This window comes from Pongo abelii, chromosome 20 (genome assembly GCF_028885655.2).
Source record: "Pongo abelii isolate AG06213 chromosome 20, NHGRI_mPonAbe1-v2.0_pri, whole genome shotgun sequence".
Lineage (NCBI taxonomy): Eukaryota > Metazoa > Chordata > Mammalia > Primates > Hominidae > Pongo > Pongo abelii.
The window spans coordinates 59,864,011-59,880,869 of NC_072005.2; the positions used below are offsets into that span (position 1 = coordinate 59,864,011).

Below are 16,859 nucleotides of genomic sequence, written 5' to 3' on the forward strand. Positions count from 1 at the left end.
CCTTCTATGGGATGACAGGGGCCTAGAGAAGGCGGTACTAGGTGGTGTTACCTGGGTGCACATTTGTTAGGATGTGGCATTTTATGGCTATTCTAAGGTCTGTTATCAGTTGTCTGTCTTGGAGAGAATGTGCAATCACCATGGTGCAATAATCCTCTATCCAAGGACCACACAGGTCACCGCATGTGCTCAATCAGCGTGATCCACATGGTATGATGTGTGCTCTGGCAGGGCACAGATGGACACACTCAGCTCTGTCAATGTGTAAACAGGGAGTGTTGCAATGACATGGTTTATTCACAGTCACCATGGAATCTGATGTGGCATTTTAAAAAATGCATAGATCTATTGCAACTGGTATGAAAACAAAACTTGTGGGGAAAAGAGAGATCAGACTGTTACTGTGTCTGTGTAGAAAGAAGTAGACATAAGAGACTCCATTTTGTTCTGTACTAAAAGAAATTCTTCTGCCTTGAGATGCTGTGAATCTGTAACCCTAGCCCCAACCCTGTGCTTGCAGAGACGTGCTATGTTGACTCAAGGTTTAATGGATTTAGGGCTGTGCAGAATGTGCTTTGTTAACAAAGTGCTTGAAGGCAGTATGCTTGTTAAAAGTCATCACCATTCTCTAAACCCAAGTACCCACAGACACAATACACTGCGGAAGGCCACAGGGACCTCTGCCTAGAAAAGCCAGGTATTGTCCAAGGTTTCTTCCCATGTGACAGCCTGAGATATGGCCTCGTGGGAAGGGAAAGACTTGACCATCCCCAGCCCAACACCCATAAAGGTTCTGTGCTGAGGAGGATTAGTGAAAGAGGAAGGCCTCTTTGCAGTTGAGATAAGAGGAAGGCATCTGTCTCCTGCTCATCCCGGGGAATAGAATGTCTTGGTGTAAAACCCGATTGTATGTTCTATTTACTGAGATAGGAGAAAACCGCCTTAGGGCTGGAGGTGAGACATGCTGGCGGCAATACTGCTCTTTACTACACGGAGATGTTTGTGTGCGTGCACATGAAGGCACAGCACCTTTCCTTAAACTTATTTATGACACACAGACCTTTGCTCACATGTTTTCCTGCTGACCTTCTCCCCACTATTACCCTATTGTCCTGCCACATCCCCCTCTCTGAGATGGTAGAGATTGTGATCAATACTGAGGGAACTCAGAGACCAGTGCTGGCGGGTGCTCCCTATGCTGAGCGCCGGTCCCCTGGGCCTACTGTTTTTTCTCTATACTTTGTCTCTGTCTCTTATTTCTTTTCTCAGTCTCTCATCCCACCTGACGAGAAACACCCACAGGTGTGGAGGGGCTGGCCACCCCTTCATCACTGATTGGCCGGGCGCGGTGGCTCACACCTGTAATCCCATCACTTTGGAAGATCAAGGAAGGCAGACCACCTGAAGTTGGGAGTTTGAGACCAGCCTGACCAACATGGTGAAACCCCTTCTCTACTAAAAATACAAAATTAGCCAGGCGTGGTTGCGCATGCCTGTAATCCCAACTATTAGTGAGGCTGAGGCGGGAGAATCGCTTGAACCTGGGAGGCGGAGGTTGCGGTGAGCTGAGATTGCGCCATTGCGCTCCAGCTGGGCAACAATAGTGAAACTCCATCTTAAAAAAAAAAACAAAAAACCCCATCACTGATTGGTGAAAGCTATTGAATTAGACAGAAATGTAACTCTGCAAATATATATTTAAATATTGAATAATGAATATCTGAATGGTGTGTATATACATATATATTTTGTATGTGATTTCAGATGCAATTTTAGATATTCTATGAAATTGATAGTAGATATTCTATGATATAGATAATTAGATATTCTATGATATAAATGGTTGCTTTTTATTTTAGTGTTTAAATGTTTTATTGTTACATTTGTTCAGATGTGTATTAATTTTCTATTTATGAATTGCGACGGTTTAACCAGCAGTTTACTACAGCACTCATATATTTTCTCACAGTTCATAGGTGAGAAATGTGTCAGGTTTTTCTGGGTACTCTGTCTGGTCTCACAAGGCCAAAATCAAAGTCAAAGCTATGGGCTCTATTCTAGAGACTGTGGGGGCAGAATTTACTTCTAAGCTCATTCAGATTGTTGTCAGAATTCATTTCTTTCTCCTGGTTCCTATATATTCAATATACAGCACGTGAAATCACTCTCATGCTCCTGGGTCCTAACTTCCTCCGTTATTTTATCTCTCTGACACGTATTTCTTCTTCAAGGACACATAGGACCCACCCAGATAATCCAGGATAACTTTCTTTTCTTTTCTTCTTCTTCTTTTTTTTTTTTTTTTGGAGACTGTCTTGCTCTGTCGACCAGGCTGGAGTGCATGATCTCTGCCCACTGCTACATCTGCCTCCAGGTTCAAGCGATTCTCCTGCCTCAGCCTCCAGAGTAGCTGGGATTACAGGCACTCGCCACCATGCCTGGCTAATTTTTGTATTTTTAGTAGAGACAGGGTTTCACCATGTCGGCCAGGCTGGTCTTGAACTCGTGACCTCAAGTGATCCGCCTGACTCGGCCTCCCAAAGTGCTGGGATTACACACAGTTTTCTCTTTCAAAGTCAAATGAAGCTGGGCATGGTGGTCGGTGCCTATATCCCAGCTACTGAGGAGGCTGAGGTACGAGGAACGCTTGAACCTGAGAGGCGGAGGATGCAGTGAGCCGAGATCACACCACTACACTCCAGCCTGGTCGATGGAGCGAAACTCAGTCTCAAAAAAAAAAAAAATAATTCAAATTACTGTTAGCCTTCGTTAATCAGTAAATTACCAGCCAAACTCCTTTTGGCAGGTAACATAACATAAACACAGGAGTAGCACCAGGAGTTGGAGACCTGGCTACAACATTATAGGACCCGTAAACTTTTTTGCACTGAGAAAATAATTTGTCACTCTAGCTAGAAGATTATTATCATTCGGGATATTTCTGTTAAGAGAAATTGGTATACTATATATTGCTAAACTATATTGGTGATACTATATTTAACATAGTTATATAACTAAACATCAATATAATTATATAGTAGTATGTATTTAAATATTGGTAAACTATGTTTCTATGAAATTCCTATATAACTTGGTATTCAGTTGTGCTCACAAGTCCATTTATTTATTTATTTTCTGAGACCAAGTCTTGCTCTTTAGCCCAGGCTGGGGAGCAGTGTTGCGATCTTGGCTCACTGCAACCTCTGCCTCCCAGGTTCAAGCAATTCTCCTGTCTCAGCCTTCCAAGTAGCTGGGACTACAGGCGCACGCCACCACGCCCAACTAATTTTTGTATTTTTAGTAGAGACGGGATTTCACCATCTTGGCCAGGCTGGTCTCAAACTCCTGACCTCAGGTGATCTGCCTGCCTAGGCCTCCCAAAGTGCTAGGATTACAGGCGTCTGCCACCACACCCGGCCATATCTGGACTTCTTATATACCTCCTTGTACTTTGGACTCTACCTGTCAAGCTGAAATATAAAATACTCACCTGACCCACCCTTTGGCTGGATGGTGAGCTCAGTGTGCTGGTCATGCCAGTCAGTATTATATGAGAGGGTGGCAGCCAGGCTGCTAGATATGGGCTTGTGATTCAGTGACCTCACCTGCTCTCAAAACTGCAATGATCATTTTACCTGTCACAGCTATGACTGTGCAGTCCTAGGAAGCTATTCTTTTTTTAAAACTTTATTTCCCTGTTGTAATTACCAAGAAAACGTTTACTAATTCCTAGATAGCATCTCCAAAGGGATTTTCGAGTGTCTGGGGGAGATTCTTTCTTCTTGATCCCTGGAGGCAGAGAGGGTCTCACAAGAAGGAAGCAGGAAATACTGAGCTCTGGTACATCAGGGACTGAACACACACCAGGTATGTCTCAGTGGATTCTCTGAATCCCAGAGAAATCTTTCCACCCAAAGTAGGTTTCCTTATAATATTCAGACCTTTGATCTTTTAAGTTATATGCAGATAAATGGAATCAGGCAAAGTACCTAAGAAGGATTTCAAGAGATTAAAAAAAAAAAAGTAAAAGGAAGAACATGAAGCCATTAGTTCACATTAGAAATTTTGGAACTCACCACTCTGTATTCCAGAAAATAAACCTAAAGACAGATATACCATTTGACCCAGCAATCCCATTACTGGATATATACCTAAAGGAATATAAATTGTTCTATTATAAAGACACATGCACATGTATGTTCGTTGCAGCACTATTCACAATAGCAAACATTAAGTCAACCAAAATGCCCATCACTGGTGGACTGGATAAAGAAAATGTGGTACCTATACACCATGGAATACTATGCAGCCAGAAAAAAGAACGAGATCATGTCCTTTACAGGGACATGGATGGAGCTAGAGGCCATTTTCCTTAGCAAACTAACACAGGAACACAAACCCAAATGCCACATGTTCTCATTTGTAAGTGGGAGGTAACTGATGAGAAGACAGATACATAGAGGGGAACAACACACACTAGGACCAATTGGAGGGTGCAGGGTGAAAGAAGGGACAGGATCAGGAAATATGACTAATGGGTACTAGAATTAATACATTGGTGATGAAATGATCCGTACAACAAACTCCCATGACACACGTTTACCTATGTAACAAACCTGCACATGTACCCCTGAACTTAAAAGTCTTTTAAAAAGGAAGGAAATCGCACTTGATCTCCAAATCTGCCATTTCAATTTATCAAATGCACAAGATCCCATATGCCTTACAGATTTAATTTTCCATATATGTTCTATATTAACACCTTTGACAAATCTCACCTCAACACTTACTGTTTTAGTTAATTTATGTACTCATTAATTGATGAGTATATGAACTGAAAAGAATGATAATTTCTACCCGACTCTATTTTATGATCCTCTAGTATGTCACATTACCTACTTAGGACATGATATCAGATTGTCCATTAATTCCTGTGGTAGGTGCCATCGTACTTTCTTTCTTGGTGTAAAAAGAAGTGAGTCTCTGTGTGGCTGTCCTGGTATGGGGTCAATCTTTTAAATCTAATTTAGTCATGAGGCAGATTCCTATAATTTTATACTCCAATCAGTGTATCTACATTTTATCAAGGTCTTTAAAGATTTATTCATAATTGCTATCAGTCTATGGGCTAATATTTTATACATCAATGGAAACTGGTCAAAACCAAAATTATAAAATTAAATGTCACCTGTGTAAAATATAGAGACAAGGTATAAAATAGAAATTAAATATGTATGTTCATTATTGCAAGAACTCTGCTAACTAGCTTTGACAGTAGAGCATGGTGGTTAATGCACTCAGAAATCAGTCCAGACAAGATCAGTCTCCGTTCTACCCCAAACACGATGTGAATTTACACAAATCATGTCATCTCTCTGTGCTTGAGTCCTCTTTGTCTTTATAATGGTGGTGTCTGGCTCATAGATTATGAAGAATGTGGAGGTGAATACATGTCTGTTCTTCACAGCAAAGAGCAATTCATTGCAAATACACTTAAAATGGGACACATCCAAATATGGCAAACTCTTCATAATAGAAAGTAACTTTATTAAGTATTTCTATTGCATTTCAGCTGACTTTATTTTTTATTTTTATTTTTTATGTTTTGAGACAGGGTCTCACTTTGTCATCCAGGCTGGTGTGCAGTGGTGGGATCTGGGCTCACTGCAGCCTCAATCTCCTGGGCTCAAGGGATCCTCCCACCTCAGCCCCCACCAAGTACCAGCTACCTTTTATATGTCGCTCATGCATCACGTTCCCTGCAGGATCCTGTGTCTCTGAAGATAAGTAGCAGCCTGTGGGAACTGACAGAATGGCTGTGGGGATGTGGCCATGGGAATGATCTTCTTATTGCAGACTGTACTTGGAATCCTGGGGATTTCTCTCTTATTTACCATTATCTGTCCTTTTACATCACTGGGTGCGGGTTAAGGTCCACAGATTTGATGATCAGACACCTAATTGTAGCCAACACCTTATTCCTCCTCCCTAGAGGAGTCCCACAGACAATGGCAGCTTTTGGATTCAGGCATTTCCGGAATGATTCTGGATGTAAATTTCTTTTTTGTGTCCACAGAGTTGTCAGGGGAGTGTCCATTGGCAGCACCTGCCTCCTGAGTGTCTCCCAGGCCATCACCATCAGCCCCAGGAGCTCAGGTGGGCCGAGCTTAAAGGGAAAGCCCCCAAGCACGCTGGCTCCTGTGTGTTCCCCAGCTGGCTCCTCCACATGCTGGTCAATATCATTGTTCTCATGCACGTGACTGGCAAGTAGACTAACAAAAATACCACAAAGACAAAAGATCTGGGATACTGTTCTGCTGCTCATCACGAGGACACCAGAGAGTCGCTGACGCGGCACTGCTGTCCTTCCCTGATGTGATCTGTCTGGGGCTCACGTTCTAGGGCAGCAGCTCCATCATTTGCATCCTGCACAGGCACAAGCGGCGGGTCCAGCACATTCATAGGAACAGCGTCTCCCCCACATCCTCCCCTGAGTCCAGAGCTACCAAAACCATCCTCCTGGTGAGCACCTTTGTGTCCTTTTACACTCTCTCTTCACCTTTCAAGTTTGTTTGGTTCTTTTAAATAATCCCAGTCAGTTGGTGGTGAACATCTCTGCAATGATCAGTGCAGGTTTCCCAACTGTCAGCTCCTTTATTCTCATGAGTGGAGACTCCAGTGTATCCAAGCTTTGCTTTGCTTGGATAAGTAACACAAAACCCCCTAATCTTATCAGAAATATGTGAATTGGACATGTCTGTACAATGTCTATGTTTGTTCATTGATCTCTAGAGACCCATAAACACGGTTATGAAACGAGGTTTGTTAGTGCTGTGCTTGCCAGCAGGGGTCACTCTTTCCTTCTTTAACTCCTGATTCCCCCCTCCACCCACACCGCCCTGGAGCAGCTCTGTGGAAAAATTGGAATCAGCTTAGAGGTTTTTGGGAGGAAAACACTGAAACGTAAACGTTATAAGAAGGTGACGGTGTACAAACACACATACCTCATCCCTGTGTCCCTTGGAGTAGACGGGGAACGTGCGCAGATGTGAAGTTCTTGCTGTCATTTTCGTGATGGATAGTTAAATATATATTTTCTCAGATCCAGAAATCTCATGCCCTCAGTCAACATCCATAAACTGACAATCTTACTTGTTGGCTTGCAAGTAAGGTTAAAATTTAAAACCTTTTGCAATTTCTGATAGGTTTGGTGATGCTGAGACAGATGTGACTTTGTGTAAGAGGAAGGTAGAAAGGTTCTTCACCGGTGTGGTTAGCGGACAGAAAACGGCTCTCTGGAACAAGCAGCAAATTCTCTCACCCAAACTGGAGTGATATGAGAGTAAGATTCTTCCACTCTCTAACCCTGGAATGGGGCTGTTATGTGAGAGGGAGGATTGAAATGAACTGTCCGAACGTGATTTATTTGTTGCTCATTCTCCTCCTGGCAGGAGGAGGAAAGGACAAAGAGTCCCCGAAGCTGATGCTGAGAGCTGACAGCGGCCAAGAGGCTGTCATAAACTGTAAGCAAACGAGGCTTGTTAGTGCTGTGCTTGCCAGCAGGGAGCAGTCTTTTTTTCTGTACCTCCTGATCCCTCCCTCCACCCACACCGCACTACAGCAGCTCTGTGGAAAGAGTGGAATCAGCTTAGAGGTTTTTGGGAGGAAGATATTGAAACTCCATTTTTTTGTTTTTGTTTTTGTTTTTAGATGGAATCTCACTCTGTCCCCCAGGTTTGAGTGCAGTGGTGCCATCTTGGCCCACTGCAACCTCCCCGCCCGGAGCTCCAGCCTCGTGCCATGTTTCCTAAGCTGGCCTCGAACTCCTGGGCTCAAGTGATCTGCCCGCTTGTGCCTCCCAAAATGCTGGGATTACAGACGTGAGCCACCATACCTGGACGGAAACACTTTTAGTCCTGTTGCATGCAAGGATTTAAGTCACCAACGTACGTGGATTCCAGGAAGAAGGATCAGTAGGTGCAGGGGTGGGTAAAGGTGCTAAGGATGGTGGGGTGAAGTGTGGCTGCAAACAGGCAGAAAGAGACAAGCTTCTGACCCTGAATAGTCACCAAATGCTGGATGGTGCAATGCTAAGCATGCAGCACAGGCTGGGCGTGGTGGCTCATGCCTGTAATCGCAGCACTTTGGAAGGCCAAGGTGGGTGGATCATGAGGTCAAGAGATCAAGACCATCCTGGCCAACATGGTGAAACCCCGTCTCTACTAAAAATACAAAAATTAGCTGGGCGTGGTGGCGGGCACCTGTAGTCCCAGCTACTCGGGTGGCTGAGGCAGGAGAATCACTTAAACACGGGAGGCGCAGGTTTCAGTAGCTGAGATCGTGCCTCTGCACTCTGGCCTGGCGACAGAGCAAGACTCCATCTCAAAAAAAAAAAAAAGAAAAGAAAAGAAAAGAAAAAAAATGCAGTGCAGACCATGGTCTGAAAAGCTAAAAAAGAGTCACACCTCCCCCATTGTCCTGGCCCCTACCACACACACACACACACACACACACACACACACACACACTCTCTCTCTCTCTCTCACACACACACTCCTATCCTAGCTTCCTCTGGTCTACTGGTCCCTCGCAGTCCCTTACCCATGCCATTGTATAGTGTATACTTATTAGTCTGTGTTTACATAGAGAAAAATACAAAACACAAAAACAAGAAACAATCTCAACAGAGAGGGTTTGGGCAGGGTTCCCAGTGAGGGTGGAAAGAGTGTCTTTTGTGCTAATTCAATGTCCTGTTCGGTTTCTGCATCAGAATAGACAGTAGGAGTTGATGTGTTGCGTGTTTTTGGGCTTCGTGTCCCTATGTACCAGAGGAAATTATTGCAATCTGGGTGGGGTGCAGGTAGGGACACGTGAGACTAACTCACCCGCCATTTGCCACCAGTTGGGGGTGAGTCATTAGGATTCCTATGAGTGCCTCTAGCCTCTGATGTCCCAAATCCTCACTATGCAGATGGTGTTCTGTGTCTCGGCAGGTGAGAGGAGTTGCTCTCAATCTTCCTGTGTGAGGTGTGATCCCCGCTCCACCAGCAGAGGTAACTGACAGAACCCAAAGAAATGCAGCCTTCTGTTTTCCCGGGAAGGTTTGTTGAAATTATGTGAGCAGACTTACATTGCTCAATGATTCCAATGGTCGACAAAAGTCGTAGCTGGCGATTTTGTCATCTGCACCCTCTGGAAAAGGGAGGCAGCCTCCACCTAGAGGTGCCCGTGGGGTCCTAGTTGCTCTGACACAATAATAGTCACACTGATTTTGAACATTATCTGTTACTTTGCTACTGAGCTCTTGTCATCACCAAATCCTGACCCACAGACAGCTTGGGGCTCCCCAACTTGATATTCCAATTTTGAGACGGGTTAGTGCAAACTCTACAAAAGCCCCCGAAAGCCTTGCTTATTACACAGAAATGGTGTATTCCGGAAGGAAAATGGACCGGCCCAGGAACATCTCAGCTCTAAAGGAAAAATCAAGATCTATCATCGGTGAAAATTGTATACCCTTCTCCACAGTCTGAAGCAAAGCTGTGGCATTATGGGGTCCCAAATTTAGCACGTAGCCCCTAAATGCCTGGCCCAGGTTCACTGATGGGTCAGGGAAGTAGATTCCTCATGGTGTCCACAGCAGAGGCTGTTCGGGCTCAGTGCCAGCCCAGCCACGTGGAACCTACAGCAGGGGCGTTTGCTCCGCTCAATGGTCAGACTTGGGGCCAGGCGTGGGGGCTCCAGCCTGTAATTCCAGCCATTTGGGAGGCTGAGGTAGGCGAATCTGTTCAGGCCAGGAGTTCGAGACCAGCCTGGCCAACATAGGGAAACATCATCTGTACTAAAAATACAAAAAATTAGCTGGACGTAGCGGCAGGCACCTGTGATCCCAGCTACTTCGGAGGCTGAGGTGGGAGAATTGCTTGAACATGGAGGCTACCAAAAAAAAATCATCAAAACTCAGGGTTTTGGCCACTGCCCACATTGTAGCTGTTTGTTCATCCCCATTCAAACTAGAGACTGTCTGATGAAGCACACCCTCTTTGAGGCTGCAAACTGGAAACAATCTCAGCTGCTGATCTAACAGTTGCATCCCTGATTTAGGAGTCCATAGTAAAGGACTGTTTTCTGAAGCACCTGACCAAAATCAAGCTCTGGACAGAGCCTGAATCTGTCTCATGCAGAGCTTGTCACTGCAGGCCGGGCTTGTGGTTCTTGGTGAAAGTTGATCTGTTTATCTGGCGGTTGGCGAGGCCCCTGACCATTCCTGGAAGAATGAGTGCATTGGACTTTTGACCCACTTCGGAAAGTTTCAATCATATCACTCCACTCTCGCCACCTTCAGCGTCATGCCAGCAGACTCCAGCCACACCATGTGTCCCTTGAAACTCATTCATGTCACCTTTTAGACTTTTGGGGCCATTTTCACTCTGACATACTGAGTCTTTAATCACTAAATCTACTAAAAATGGGCCAACTGTCTGATTTTACTTCCTTGTTTCCCCTCTTGATCCATCAGTGTTGTTTAGGGAATTTGTTGATTGAATATGGCTATCTCCAAAAGGAATGATCTCTTCTTGACAGCCTCCAGGATCAGGATGAAATCACTGGGGGCTATGAATCTATTTCCAAAATATGAGATTTCTCTCTCTGACCATTCTGGGCACAATATGTCATTCTTTCTCTGAACAGCAGCCCTAGGCCAGTCTACTTTGCCCACGATGAGTGGCAGCCCAGCTAAAAGCGAGTTTATGGGACTCGAAGTTAGTTACAATTAAGTTTCATACAAAAATCTTTATCCCTGTTTCGCCTTGCTCTTAGGGACAAAATGTCTTGGAGACAGTAGGGGATGATGAGAATAAAGGTGAAATTATAGGTACTGGAATGGGACTGACTGATTCTGTGGAGGGAGAGGGAGAGTGACAACCTGAAACCTGGAGAGCAATCAGCTTAGATCCTAGGAGCTCTGAGGAATGGAGGGACATTCATCACCTTTTGTCCCTCATAATCACCTCCGTGAGTCCCAGAGAAGAGTATCCCTGGAAATCATGTGGGGCCAGAACTGTGTTAGTTACAGTTAAGCCAGATGGCAGGGCAGGTGCTGGGGGTTCCTGTGCGTTTGGTCTCCACGCCACCTGGAAAAATCCTTTGGGACTGTTCCCTCCCTCTGGGATGCAGGCTTGGGATTCTAGTGAGGAGTGTGCCCTTTCGGTGCCCACCTGCCATTCTTCCTCTGTGAGCCGCGTCTCCTCCTCCTGTTTTTCTTCCACGTAGAGATGAATGTATGTTTATTCCTATTTGGATAAACCAGAGAAACAAATCAAGTAATGGAACCCCAGACCCAGCCTCCAACATAGCCTGATTCTTTTCTGTTCCTCTTCCCACTGTACTAATTTCATTATGTCGGTGCAGAGATACCCTGAGATGGGGTCTCTTAGAACAGATTGCAACACCATATGTGTAGAGAAGGTGGTTGGAGATGGCAGGAGTCCAATCCTGCCAATCCTGAGAATCAAAGCTTGTGTCTGATACTACAAGTGTATACACAGGAAGTAGATGGATCCAGGAAAGATCCTAGAGCCCTGGAAGAGATTATTTAGAGCAGGCAGGATCCCTGCAGGAGAGCAGAGTAGCAGGACACAGGTTCAGCAGCCACTTCTGAGGTCAGACGCTCACAGCTAAGCCTCTGTGGTAGGTCTGATCTGCAGAGCAATGCAGAGCCTGGGAAAGCTCTGATCACATGTGGAAGATGAAACTCTGGGCTTCTATTAGTCTGTTTTCCCCCAGCTACGAAGAACTACCTGAGTGGGTAATTTATACAGAAAAGAGATTTAACTGACTCACAGTTCCACGTGGATGGGGAGGCCTCAGGAAACTTACAGTCATGGCAGAGGGGGAAGCAAGGTATATCTTACCATTGTGAAAAGCAGAGACAGAGAGAGTGAAGAAAAGCACAAACTTTTAAGCCATCAGATCTCGTGAGAACGAACTCACTATCAGCAGAACAGCAAGGGGGAAATCCGCCCCCATGATTCAATCACCTGCCACCGGGCACCTCCCCTGACACTTGGGGATTACAATTAGACATGAGATTTGGGTGGGGACACAGAGCAAACCATGTTAGAGCTCATGGACAAGTGTCCTATGTGATGGAACATCCTGCTTCTGTGGGCGTTGACAGTCTTTGCTCTTTCTTGGCAGAGAAACACTTACAATAGTCATTTGAGGACCGTGTATAGATAAGATTGCTTTCTTCTGAGTTTCTTGAAAAAGGATTCAGAGGAAACATTTTACCCACTTTCAATTCGAGTGATGGTGGGGAGTGACTTCAGTAAAAATGGCAGATTAGGGAACTCGGGGTAGGAGTGGGAGCTGTCCATCTCCAGAAATTTCAGAAGGCCCAGCACAACTTGCCAGAATTAACCTGATCGAAACTTGTACTTTTTTTTTTTGCCATGTAGCTTTATTTTAAATCAGACCTTTATCTTACAATGTGTTGTAAAGAATCGATTTTGTCACTTTGTAATGTGTCTTATGCACTGCAGTCTATTTCTGAGTTGTGAGCTCCACCCATCTATCAGTCTGCCCATCAACCAACATGTCTTACAAGACTAGCTACCCTCATTTCGTTCTTTTTCAGAGTTTTCTTGATTATTCTTATTTGTGTTTTCACCTATGAGATTCTTGCAATAACATCCATAACTCCCAACTGAATGTATCTATATTTGGACCAAATTAAATTTATAAATTAGCTTATGAACAATTGATTTTTATAATATTGATTTTTTTACCCAAGTCCATGCTGTAACTTATGTGTACATTCATATATTTCAGAAATTTTCTACTTAATTCTTATATACATTTCACATATTTGTTAAAATTATTCCTAAGTATATTTTATGTTATTGTTATTTTGTAATTGTATCCCCACCTCAAATCTAACTTGTAAATTATTATTTCATATATACGTAAATACCTGCTGTGTGTAATTTAAGGCCATGTCATGGGTTCAAACTGATTTGTAAAATCAACCACTCAATTTTCCCCATTCACTGGAATGACTACTATTCCATATCCACAACAAGAGCTGTTGAGTTGAGGGAAATCAGGGTGGAGATGAAGCAGAAGTGAAGAGAAAACCTTATCTAACCCATGCATGCAGCAAAACAACCTCCCTATGGATCAATATGTAATTATCTAAAGTATAAAATACTTAGAAAATATTAATATTTATCTCATACTGTACAATATGGAAATTATAAGGAAAAGACAAAAGAATACCGAATTACTTATATATTCCCTACATAAAAATATATACATTTATATGGTAAAAGATTGCATTATCGCAGTGTAAAATGAAAATAGGAAAACATATAAAACATAACAATATGTAAAACAAGTGACAATATGTATGTTAGATTTAATATCCTATAGTAAAATAGACTAAATTAAAACTATAAAATAGAAGAAAATTTAAAGCCAAGTAAATCATATGAGCCAGCCAAAAACTAAATAAATATAATCAATAAGCATTTAATACATCTTGACTCAGTTTAGATATAAAAGAAATAAAAATCAAACAATGACATGGTGGTTTTGCCATGATGTCATCAAGCGTAAAACGATAACCTTTTCTCAATAGAGATGCATCTCAGGTTTGTGGGTCTGAGTCCCGCATGGACTGCAGGTGAGAGAGTGAAGAGACACAGCCTTTTCTGAATCAAAGTAGAAGGATATAAATATATATATTTATTTTTGCTATACTTTATAATACACATATGGATGATTACACCCTAATATTTGCTGTGACTCTACAGAAAAGCATGACTCTCAGGAGACATCCAAAAGACAGCAAATATCTCACATGAAACTGAATAGTGAACTTCATCCTCAATGAACCACAGAGTTCACCATTCTGAGTATATTGTTCGAGTTATTTTCCTATTTTCCTTCCGCAGGTTCTAGCATGTATTAACACCGTGTGTCTAAAGTCTTCCCTGCTGGTCATCTGGAGAAATCTGAGAAGGGGCAGGTCTTTGTTCTGACTCTCAGAGCAGCATCCTCTGCTGGACAGGGCCGGGCACCTCATCTCATGCCCAATCTGATCCACCAACAGGGTCTGTTATCTCCTGTCCGGGGAAGAGGTGGGCCTCTCTCCCTCCTGGGAGGAGCGCTGAGCTTCTCCTTCATCCAGGGATGGGCCCCAGGGACCCGCCAGTGGGGCTGGGAGAAGCCACCCTCAGCAGGGAAGACACAGGTGCCTGGGTGGCCGAGGCCTGGAAGGTCTGCACCATGGTGCACGGAGGCCCCGGAGCTGGGCGAGGCCAGAAAGCTGCTCTGGGGTCAGCGGGGAATGTGCCTGCTGAATCTGCAAGCTCCTGGGCTACCTCTTCACAAATGCCTCAGACCTAGAGTGCAGGGAGATCCCCTGGCTTTTCTGAAGTGGTGGCCGGTGGTCTCCTGGGGAGCAGGACCCGGGCTGCTTACTGCCCTTACCCAGTGAGGGCCCGCGGGGAGCTCTTAAGTTGGGCATCATGAGTCTGCGTGATGTGGCTGCTGTGCCCACATCAGAGGGTTTTTGTTTCTTTTCCAAAGTCAAGCTGCACTAATCTAGACCAGGGATCCCCACCCCTGGGCTGCGGACCGGTCCCCGTGGGTGGCCTGTTAGGAACTGGACCGCACAGCAGGAGGTGAGCAGTGGGTGAGTGAGCTTGACCACCTGAGCTCTGCCTCCTGTGAGATCAGCAGCGCCATTGCATCTCAGAAGAGTGCGAATCCTACTGTGAACTGTGCATACGAGGGATCTGGGTTGCGTGCTCTTTATGAGAATCTAACTAATGCCTGATGATCTCAGGTGGAACAGTTTAATCCTGAAACCATCCCCCCGTCTGTGGAAAAACTGCCTTCCACCAAACCAGTCCCTGGTGCCAAAAACGCTGGGAACCGCTAATCTAGACAGTTCTCTGCTAAGGAAGCACGTGGTTGAGAAACATCAGAATCGTTCCCAGGGACCATGCTCCGGAGTCTCAGCAGGCTCCTGCAGGTGAGCCCCACTGGCCTCTCCTCTTCCAGACTCCCTCAGCTTTGGTCATGAAAAGCTGCGTCCTCTTCTGTCCCCAGTTCCTCTCCGGGTGTCAGGATCTCTAAAACCCTCTCAGCCGCTGAGAAATCTGTCTATCTGTCTCACAGTGTGTTTATCCGTGCATCATGAAGGACCCTCATACGGCTGACGTGCCTTGGCTAATGCGAGTAACACTACAGCAAGTTTGGGAGTGCAGATAGCTCTTGGAAATACCCATTTCCTTCAGATGCATACTCAGAGGTAGGATTGCTGGATTGTTTGGTCATTTTGATTTTTAAAATTAAAAAGAATTTTAATTCTCATATTGTTTTGAGTAAAATTAAATTATAACTTGTAAGGCAACTCCATGATTTTTATAATTTTTTAAGAAATAATTGCTCTGCCAATTGTCCCAACAACAATGTACAGGGGTATTTTTTTTTCCTCCACCTCCTCACCACTTGTTACCTTTTGTCTTTTTAATAATAGCAATCCTAAGACATGTGAAGTGATACCTCACTGTGATTTTGATTCGCATTTTCCTGATGATTAGTCTATTCAGGCCCTTTTTTTTTTTTTTTTTTGGAGATGTACTCTCACTCTGTCACCCAGGCTGGAGTGCAATGGCACAATCTCGGCTCACTGCAACATCCGCCTTCCGGGTAGGCGTGATTAGCCACCACACCTGGCTAATTTTTGTATTTTAGTAGAGATGAGGTTTCACTATGTTGGCCAGGCTGGTCTCAAACTCCTGACCTCAGGTGATCCACTTTGCTTGACCTTCCAAAGTGCTGGGATTACAGGCGTGAGCCACCACACCCAGCCCCTTTGCTCATCTTTAATAGAGTTATTACTATTACCATATTTGCTTTTGAGTTGTGGGTGTTCCTTATATATTTTGGATATAAACTCCTTATCACGCATAGGGTATATGTGGTTTAACATATTTTCTCCCAATATCATGCCCCAATATCACTAAGTTACATTTCACAGCTCCCACTTGAACACCTGAAAAAATTCCTAACATATTTCCATGTGTCTGTATCCAGGTTATTGTGGTTTTTGCCTGAAAACACATTTTTATATGCTGATATTCCCCAATAACTAATATATTTTTTCTCTATCTGTTTTTCTTGAGACGGAGTCCTGCTCTGTTGCCCAGGCTGGAGTGCAGTGGCACGATCTCAGCTCACTATAACCTCTGCCTCTCAGGTTCACGTGATTCTCATGCCTCAGCCTCCCGAGTTGCTGGGATTACGGACACATGCCACCACACCCGGCAACTTTTTTTGTATTTTTAGTAGAGACAGGGTTTCACCATATCGGTCAGGCTGGTCTCAAACTCCTGACCTCAGGTGATCCACCCGCCTTGGCCTCCCAAAGTACTGGGATTATAGGCATGAGCCACCGCGCCTAACCCTAACTAATATATTTTAAATAACTTTTTGCTCTTGGCATATGGACTAAAACCACATCACCAGGCCTTCAATGACGTCCAATGTCCGCTATGTTATTTCCACTCCAGCTCCGCCCCAGGCATAGTTGCTTTTCTTTTTATTGAAGCCTTCTCTTCTTTTTTTTTTTTTTTTTTTGAGACGGAGTTTCACACTGTCGCCCAGGCTGGAGTGCAGTGGCGCGATCTCGGCTCACTGCAAGCTCCGCCTCCCAGGTTCACGCCATCCTCCTGCCTCAGCCTCCTGAGTAGCTGGGACTACAGGCACCCGCCACCACGCCCAGCTAATTTTTTTGTATTTTTAGTAGAGACGGGGTTTCAGCGTATTAACCAGGATGGTCTCGA

The 16,859-nt window shown here is 44.4% G+C and overlaps 1 protein-coding gene and 1 pseudogene across 2 annotated transcripts in view; both read left to right on the plus strand.

Moving 5' to 3' along the window:
- Nucleotides 5,826-16,859, plus strand: part of ZNF331 (zinc finger protein 331) — a 73,954-nt gene continuing 62,920 nt past the window's right edge. Inside the window, exons 1-7 of one of the 2 annotated variants that reach the window (XM_054538290.2) lie at nucleotides 6,267-6,522; nucleotides 7,206-7,342; nucleotides 7,452-7,523; nucleotides 8,994-9,053; nucleotides 13,959-14,144; nucleotides 14,855-15,043; nucleotides 15,190-15,322. The gene's annotated coding sequence lies outside the window, so the exon portion shown is untranslated. Of the gene's footprint in view, nucleotides 6,523-7,205; nucleotides 7,343-7,451; nucleotides 7,524-8,993; nucleotides 9,054-13,958; nucleotides 14,145-14,854; nucleotides 15,044-15,189; nucleotides 15,323-16,859 lie in introns of both variants that reach the window. The other variant, XM_054538291.2, reaches the window with a different exon arrangement.
- Nucleotides 5,833-6,241, plus strand: PONPYGV1R-PS1920 (vomeronasal 1 receptor ponPygV1R-ps1920 pseudogene; annotated as a pseudogene).